General features: G+C 43.9%; 1 pseudogene; it reads right to left on the bottom strand.

The window, feature by feature from the left end:
• Positions 1-2,207: 2,207 nt before the first annotated feature.
• LOC123088502 (putative cyclin-dependent kinase F-2) lies at positions 2,208-3,548 on the bottom strand (annotated as a pseudogene).
• Positions 3,549-9,197: the final 5,649 nt, after the last annotated feature.

The raw sequence follows: 9,197 nt of genomic DNA, 5'->3' as shown, positions 1-9,197 counted from the left end.
GGAGCCGACCGATACTGGGTCGATGGTTGCCGCAGCAGAACGCCGCGGACACATGCGCGAAAATGCGTCGCACCGCGGACGGGGAGCGCATCTACGTCGAGTGGAGCCTCCTGGAGCCATGCGGAGTCGTCGGCGATGAAGGTGAGAGTGCCGAGACGGATCTCTTGACCCTCGATCAAAACTCCAGCAGACACCATGATGAAAATACTCGGAAGAATCGCAACTTCTCCACAAAATCGCTAAAACACCTGCCCCACGGTGGGCGCCAACTGTCGTGGTTCTAAGCCTGACAGTAGAGTGGGGGGTAGGTATGGAGAGGCAAGGTCCTAGCTATGGAGAGGTTGTAAGCACAAAGGATGTACGAGTTCAGGCCCTTCTCGGAAGAAGTAACAGCCCTACGTCTCGGAGCCCGGAGGCGGTCGAGTGGATTATGAATGTATGGATTACAAGGTGCCGAACCCTTCTGCCTGTGGAGGGGGGTGGCTTATATAGAGTACGCCAGGACCCCAGCCAGCCCACGTAGGAGAGGGTTTAAGGTGAGTTAAGTCTGGGGCGTTACTGGTAACGCCCCACATAAAGTGCCTTTACTATCATAAAGTCTACTTAATTACAGGCCGTTGCGGTGCAGAGTGCCTCTTGACCTCCTGGTGGTCGAGTGAGTCTCCATGGTCGAGTCCTTCAGGCCGGTCGAGTGAGTCCTCGTTGGTCGACTGGAAGGCGACCTCTTCCAGGGATGTCCTAGGGTAAGTTACTTGGAACAGGTCCATGACCCTACCCTAGGTACATAACCCCATCAATCTCCACACACATGACAAGCACCTTTCTTCTTGCCATTCTTCTTCTTGAAGTTCGTATGTTGCACAGCCTTGTTCTTCCCATCAAACTTTGCTTTACCATCAAACTTGCCCTTGTTCTTGAACTTGTGGGGCTGGAAGTTCTGCTTCTGTACCACATTGGCACTAGATCCTCCCTCAATACCTCGAGCACGTGTGTCCTTTGCTCTCGCCTTTTCTTCCACATCAAGAGTGCCAATGAGATCCGGGATGGAAAACTCCTGCCTCTTATGCTTCAGCAAGGTAGCAAAGTTCCTCCATGAAGGAGGAAGCTTAGTGATGATACCTCCCGCAACAAACTTGTCCGGTAGCGTACAACTGAAGTGCTCAAGTTCTCTAGCAAACGACTGTATCTCATGAGCTTGCTCAACCACGGAGCGCTCTTCAGTTATCCTGTAATCATAGAATTGCTCTATGATGTACAGCTCAGTGCCAGCATCCGAGACCCCAAACTTGGCCTCGAGTGCATCCCACATATCTTTTCCATTATCAATTGACGCATAAGCATCAACTATGTTCTCTCCAAGAACACTCAAGAGAGCAGCCTTAAATAGAGTATCCATTTTCTGAAAAGCTTGTGCTTGTTGAGCATCAAGCTCTCCTTCAGGTTTGCCGAGAGTGGCGTCATAGCAACTCACGGTTTGAAACCATAAGACTGCTCTCACGCGCCACCTCTTATAGTGGATACCCTCAAACATAGGAGGTCTCATGGAAGCAGCAAAACCATTCGAGGTAAATTGCCTATAATAAGGTTTTTGGATTGTTGGAAATATGAGCAATTTATCGAATGATTTTATTAACAGAAATACTAGATAAAGCATGACTAAAATAGCTAATATAAAGCAAGTCATGCAATCTGACAGAGAGAAGGTAAACATCGTCTGCATATATGAACTTGAGGTAAACACATCTAGAACAGTCACTAGATGAAGTTGCTTATACGACATAGAACCTAACATATGTAAGACAGAAACTAGAGCCAAGAACTGTAGCAGGACTTCTAACAGAAAGGAGAAGAACACGTACGGCACAGCAGCAGCAGAAGCGCTGGACTTGGGGTCGATGTCCTCGCCTGCCATGTCGTCGAGGAGGTCGTGGACGTCGGCGACCGGATCGTCCGTGATGAAGCAGCCAGTAGTCGCGCAGAGCGCTCCCCAAAAACCTTATCACCCTTCTCCCGTACAGGACTCAAAGAGTGCGGTTTCGGAGGCCTACTGTCCCGACCTGCGGGGCGGGGCGGGCGGAGGAGGAGCGCGCGTGGAAGTCCCTCTTGTTCTCATGCTCATACAAGTGGGGAAGGAGCCTCCCTTATAAAGAGGTCCAACTCCCTCTAAACTAGCAATGTGGGACTAAACTTTAGTTCCACCTCTTGCCTTGCACAAATGGGCTGCGTGGGCCTCTAGGATTTATTAGGAATTTCTGAAACTGCTACTGGGCTAGGCCCAAAGTGGACAAAATTCCAGCACTTACTACAGTACATAATAACACAACACAGTAATTAAGCTAACTCAGCCGCAGTGCAATGAAATAATTAACCACTGGCACTGCATCTATCAGTTGCTAGATCAAGCTAATTAACTCATCAACGTCACAAAGCCAGGGTGCTCTGCTGCCTTGGGCTTGCTGAACCACCGGTGCTCGAGCGCTTCTGCCGCCGTGATCCTCTCGTCAGGGTTGAAGGCAAGCAGGCCGGTCAGGACCTCATGCCCGGCTTCTGAAAGCTCCTCCAAGAACTCCAAATCCAGCTTCCCCGTAGAAGTGATCTGGTCTCGCAGCTTGTAGATCTCGGCGAGCAGCTCCTCCTCTGTCTCCGCCACGAAGAGGGTCCCGCCGGCCAACATCTCCGCCATGATGCACCCAAGCGCCCACATGTCCACGGCCTGGCCCTAGTACCGGTTGCCTTCCAGCTGCTCCGGCGATGTGTAAATCAGGGTGCCGACACAACACTCCTCATAGGGCACTCTGGCCGGCTTCGCCCGAATCGCCGACCCAAAGTCACCAACCTTGAGCCCGCCGAAGAAGCCGACCATGACGTTCTCCGGCTTGAAGTCCCGATGGATGATGCCGGCTCCATGTATCTTCTTTGCCGCATCCAGGAGCTGCTCCATCATCACGCGGGTCACGTCCTCGGATACAGGCCTCCAGCGCGACTCGCGGAGGGTGCGGCCGTCGGCAACGAGCTCCATGACGAGGAACACGTCCCCTGTCTCGGCATCCGTCGCCACATCCAAGATCTCGATAATAGACTCGTGACCCCGACACGCGCCGAGGCAGCCGGCCTCGCGGGTGATCGCGCGGATGTCGGGCGGGCCGTGTCCGCCGGCCCCGTTGCCACGGACCCACTTCACGGCGACCTTCTTGCCGGTGCGGCGGTCGCGCGCCTTGAACACCTCGCCATAGGTGCCTTCTCCGAGCACCTCAAGCTTCTCGTAGTCGGTGATGCTCCCGAACGCGTATCGGGGCCTCTTGCCGCCATGGACGCGCGGTTCTTGTCCCGCCGCCGGGCGCTTGCGGATGGCCGTCGGCATGATCTGAGCTTAGAACGCGCGCCGAGAGCAGATCAGGGCAGAGGGGCGGGGATTCGTGTGCGTCGGGAGCAGAGGAGATCGAGGTGGATGAGAGGAGCGATCGAGGATGAGGATTGAGGAGGATAAGGATCGAGGATGAGGAGGATCGAGGCTGTTTTATGGGCAGCGCTAGCGCGCGTCTCCGACTTGGCGCGGGATTCAGACAGATTTGGTACGCGTCGCGTTTACGCGGGTGACTCAGTCGCAGGGACAGCTCACTTTGAAATCTCTTCGTCACGCGCAAGCCAACTCGTACGGGTTTTTTCCCTCAAAAACAAAACTAATTCAGGTTTTTCTTTCCGACCTATCGAGCCGTTCATCATTTATTTTTATTTTTTATTTTCGCGTTTTCTCTCCTTTTTCTTCTCTTTTAATTATTTTTTATTTTATATTGTAACAAATACAAGATTTAAAGAAATTGTTGAAACACTCCTTAAAATTTCAAGAAATATTTTAACTGTGTGAACACTTCCTAAAAATTACGTTAATATTTCTATAATATACATCAACACTTTTTTCCATCAAATCAAGGTTTTTCAAATGTGTGAACACTTCTTTTCCCCTTTTCTATATGAAAATATATGAATATTTTTTTAAATGTGTGAAATTTTTTTTATGTAATACATGAAAAAATATATTTCAAAGGCATGAACACTTTTTAAATTACATGAAGATTTCTAAATGTGAGGATACTTCTTTTAATTATAGAAACATTTTTAAGTACATGATGAAGAAAAAATAATACATGTTAAACCTTTTTTTAATTGTACTATGAACAAATAAAAATGTGATGAATATTTTTTTAATGCATGCTTGAACATTTTTAATAAATGATAAAACATTTTTATGAAATACACTATGAACATTTTCCTAGTACATGATGACCATTATTTTAGTACTAGTTGAACAATTTCTAATACATTGTAAAAAATATTTTACAAATATATAGTTTGTAGAATATTTCAACAATATATACAAAAAGGGTGAATGAAAGAACAATGAGTAAATAACCAGGAAAATAAAGAAAATGTTGAAACACTTCTTAAAAATTCAAGAAGTGTTTTAACTGTGAGAACACTTCTTGAAAATTACAGAATATTTCTACAATATACATCAACAATTATTTTCCCTCAAATCAAGGTTTTTCAAATGTCTGAACACTTCTTTTTCCTTTTTCTATATGAAAATATGTGAATGTGTTTTTAAATGTGTGAACAGTTTTCTATATAATACATGAAAAATTATTAGAAAGGCATGCACACCTTTTAAAATTACATGGAGATTTTTAAATGTGTGGACGTTTCTTTTAGTGATACAAACATGTTTTAAATACATGATGAATAAACTTTAATACTCCCTCTATAAAATAGAGACCTTAAATGTCTTATATTAGTTTACAGAGGGAGTACATGATAATCATTATATAATTACACTATGAATTTAAAAAAATATGTGATGAATATTTCCTTATTGCACGCCTGGACATTTTTAACACAGGATAAAACATTTTTTTCTCTGAAATACATGATGAACATTCGCTTAGTAGATGATGACCATGTTCTTATAGAAGTTGAGCAACTTTTTATACATTGTAGAAAAAGTTTTTTGCAAATATATAGCTTGTAGAACATTTCTGAAATATATAAAAAAGGTCCATGAAAAAAACCCAGCAAAAAAACCCCAGCAAAATGTACATGCATGTAGCTATAGGCGGTAACAACGAGCCGTTCTTCATGGGTTTGGCCCAACACCTCTCCTATCGGCGAAGTGAGCAAGACGCTCGCTAGAAGGGAGTTAGACCATCTCCAACGTGGCACTTATGCCATACGCTGGGATAAAGTTCCCAACCATTCCGCCAAAACCCGCTTTAATCTCAGGATTTGATGTGACGTTGCTGCATCTTTTGGAGTCCGGACACCTGGAGCTATTTATACGTACAAAGCACATCTGAAAGTGGGCTAAACGCCTCTGAAAAGGCTATTAGCATGCAAAGTGAAAGGACATGCAGTGCCCCCATGTGTAGTTTTGGTAATTGATGACATTCTTTATGGACTAATGGTTGCATTGAGTTATATTTGAAGGATTTGTCCATAGGCATTTCTTGAAGTACATGTGTTGGTTTCAAGGAGTTTATGAGTTGACCAAGGTGGTATTAAGGAATTATTCAAAGATTGGTCATAGAGTTGGAAAGAGTCAAGGTTGATCAAGACTAAGTACAGAGAGTGATTCAAGTTGATCATCACACAAAGCGTAGAAGATACACCGAGTGGGATCAAGTGATCTCATGGTATGGTAAGCATTGTCCATTGTGCTTTGTGTACTAACCCATGGTCTATGTGAGAGTTCTATGTGGGGTTAGGTACGTGTTTATGGGCTTGCGTCAAGAGGAAGATATCACTCAACCAATGGAGAGGATGACATCAAGTGGTGATCGTCATCAAGATTGCCGTGTGCAAGTTCAAGTGGAGCATCACGAAGAGATCAAGTGCTTGATGCTTGCCGTCCATTGTGATGTCAATGGACTTGTGAAGATGTGCCAAAGAGCGGCTCGCCCATAGTGGAGTATGAGGGAGCAATCATCTAGTCTTCATCGACCCAACGCAATAAAGAAAGGTGGTCCAACTTGAGGGAGTCAAGATCGTCATCATCTAGCTCAAGTGGACTTCATGCAAGGCAAATGTTTGCCCTTGATAGGTTTTATATTTTACCAGTCACATGGTGATAGTTTGGAGATCGGGTCATAGGATCGATAGTCGTACTATCAAGGGGGGCTCTCAAGTGAGTAGCGTGATCGTATCATTTTCGAGAGCTCAAACCATTGCATCCTTGCATCATCTTTCTTGATTCTTACTTGTATTTTCTTTTGAGGTTTTAGAGCTCGTGGTTATCTTCGTGACAAGCTCTAGTACATTGAAAACGGATTTCTTATGCTTTTTCTATCGCGTTTTCGGTGTTGGAGGTTTTACCGGTCTTTTTCGAGGAAGGGTTCTCACCATTTTCTCTTGGGCCTTTTCTAATTTCCTTCATGTTGTTAGTTCTATCAAGATTGTGTTAGCCCTTGTTTCTAGCTTTCCAACAAACTTGGTTTCATTGAATTTGGAGTCCGTTTGCAGAAGTTGTGGCAGTTTTGGTGTTCTGAAAAGGCTGAGCGGTACTACCGTGGACAGGAGCGGATGTAATTTTTTACTACCGCTCCAGACCAAAAACTCGTCACAAGTCCAGCGGTGGTAGGCACAGATGTATTTTTTTAGTATTGCTCGCAACAGTAGTACCGCAAACCTTTGAGGTAGTACCGCTACCTGATACGTCTCCGTCGTATCTACTTTTCCAAACACTTTTGCCCTTGTTTTGAACTCTAACTTGCATGATTTGAATGAAAGTGACCCGGACTGACTTTGTTTTCAGCAGAACTGCCATGGTGTTATTTTTGTGCAGAAATAAAAGTTCTCGGAATGACCTGAAAATTCACGGAGCAACTTTTTGAAATTAATAAAAAATATTGGCAAAAGAATCAACGCCAGAGGGCCCACACCCTATCCACGAGGGTGGGGGGCGTGCCCTACCCCCTGGGTGCGCCCCCCTGCCTCATGGGCCCCCTGGAGCTCCACCGACCTCAACTCCAACTCCATATATTCACTTTCGGGGAGAAAAAAATCAGAGAGAAGGGTTCATCGTGTTTTACGATACGGAGCCACTGCCAAGCCCTAAACTCTCTCATGAGAGCTGATCTCGAGTCCGTTCGGGGCTCCGGAGAGGGGAATCCGTCGCCGTCGTCATCATCAACCTTCCTCCGTCACCAATTTCATGATGCTCACCGCCGTGCTTGAGTAATTCCATCGTAGGCTTGCTGGACGGTGATGGGTTGGATGAGATTTACCATGTAATCGAGTTAGTTTTGTTAGGGTTTGATCCCTAGTATCCACTATGTTCTGAGATTGATGTTGCTATGACTTTGCTATGCTTAATGCTTGTCACTAGGGCCCGAGTGCCATGATTTCAGATCTGAACCTATTATGTTTTCATGAATATATGTGAGTTCTTGATCCTATCTTGCAAGTCTATAGTTACCTATTATGTGTTATGATCCGTTAACCCCCGAAGTGACAATAATCGGGATACTTACCAGTGATGACCGTAGTTTGAGGAGTTCATGTATTCACTAAGTGTTAATGCTTTGGTCCGGTACTCTATTAAAAGGAGGCCTTAATATCCCTTAGTTTCCAATAGGACCCCGCTGCCATGGGAGGGTAGAACAAAAGATGTCATGCAATTGGTGACATGAAGAGAGCCATCTCTATATTTATTTCGATCGGCTTGAAGAGAGCCATCCAGTGGTGACATGAACTCATAATTTTAACATCATCTCATTATAGCCTCAAATCACTCTTTGTGATCATGCCATTTTCGAGCGTCAACACATGCCCCCCTGTTTTTTGGCAAAGCTAGCGTGCCGAAAAATAACTTGTACCGTGTTGGTTCTAAGGACGATGTCAACACTCCATCGGCCACTTTGCATGTGCTTAGGGCGATAAATATATGTCGGCCACTATTTGATTGAATCCTTGATGCAAACTTTGGTGAAACCTTCTCAACTTCATTAACAATCCAATGATAAAGTTCCATAGATATGTATCTCAAGGTCATCCTAAGAACCATATTATTCATCCATTTCCTAGGATTTTGTAGATAATCAACAATAAACTTTCTCCAATCCTTACTTTCGCCCGCATAAGAAAAAATCATTAGTGGCCGAAGCGGTGGACTTTGGTTCGACCTTACCTATTCTGACGAGACTAAGCATCGGCTATTGATAGAAATACAATGCACCATGAGTAACATAGTAGCTGGATGCTTTGTTGTGCCAATTCTTTTGAATTGTCATGTCTAGATGTGGGAATAATTTCAAAGCAACCCAAGGAGGATATTACATCTAGACGTGCCTCAAGATAAATTATATGTGATTCGTCAAAACATTGATAACCCTTGGATATTTGTTGCACTACTCATAACGAATCACCGAAATCATCAATATGTATAGCACCTATAGCAAGTAAAAGATTCAATACAAATAAGAATGCATATTCGGCTTTGATTAATCGTGCATAAAAATATTCTAAGCGGCATAAGGCTTCAAAATAGTACCATAAGGAGATATATAAACAACACCAATACTTTGGCCATTGCTACTAATTGAACCATCAAAACATAATCTCCATAGTACTAGAGAGACAAGGCTAATATCAATATTATGCATGTCATTAATCCGATGTTCAGTAATAAAATTATCTATGATTTGGCCTCTTATAGATCTCAAAGATGCATAAGCCAAATCATATCCAAACAAAATATAAGCCCACTAGCCAATTCTGCAACTATGAATTGGTCTATGCAGCATGTATTCAATGACATCGGTCATGATGTCTCAACTCCATTCAAATATAAATTTCCATGAGCACATATCTTGTCTCGCTCTCCAATCGAACTAAGGACGATGTCAGAATACTACACCGACCATGCATTGATATACTCTTAGGACGATAGATAAATATCGGCCATTACCATGTAAACTTCGTTCAACACATATGACCGAAACAAACAAATGAAATGACAAATCAAGTATTTTGGCCCTTTGGATCAGCAACAAACTTGTAGCTAATCAAACGTATAGTGATTTGGTAATACCCTTTTATGATGTAAGAAATTATATTGCATCCATGGATTAAAATAAGCCCATTGAGGGTTACCAATCATACCTGATGACGAATTCCATGGCATAGGCGTTAATGGCATAGTTGAA

This window comes from Triticum aestivum, chromosome 1B (assembly GCF_018294505.1).
Source record: "Triticum aestivum cultivar Chinese Spring chromosome 1B, IWGSC CS RefSeq v2.1, whole genome shotgun sequence".
Classification (NCBI taxonomy): domain Eukaryota; kingdom Viridiplantae; phylum Streptophyta; class Magnoliopsida; order Poales; family Poaceae; genus Triticum; species Triticum aestivum.
This window is presented reverse-complemented; position numbering and strand designations above follow the sequence as displayed.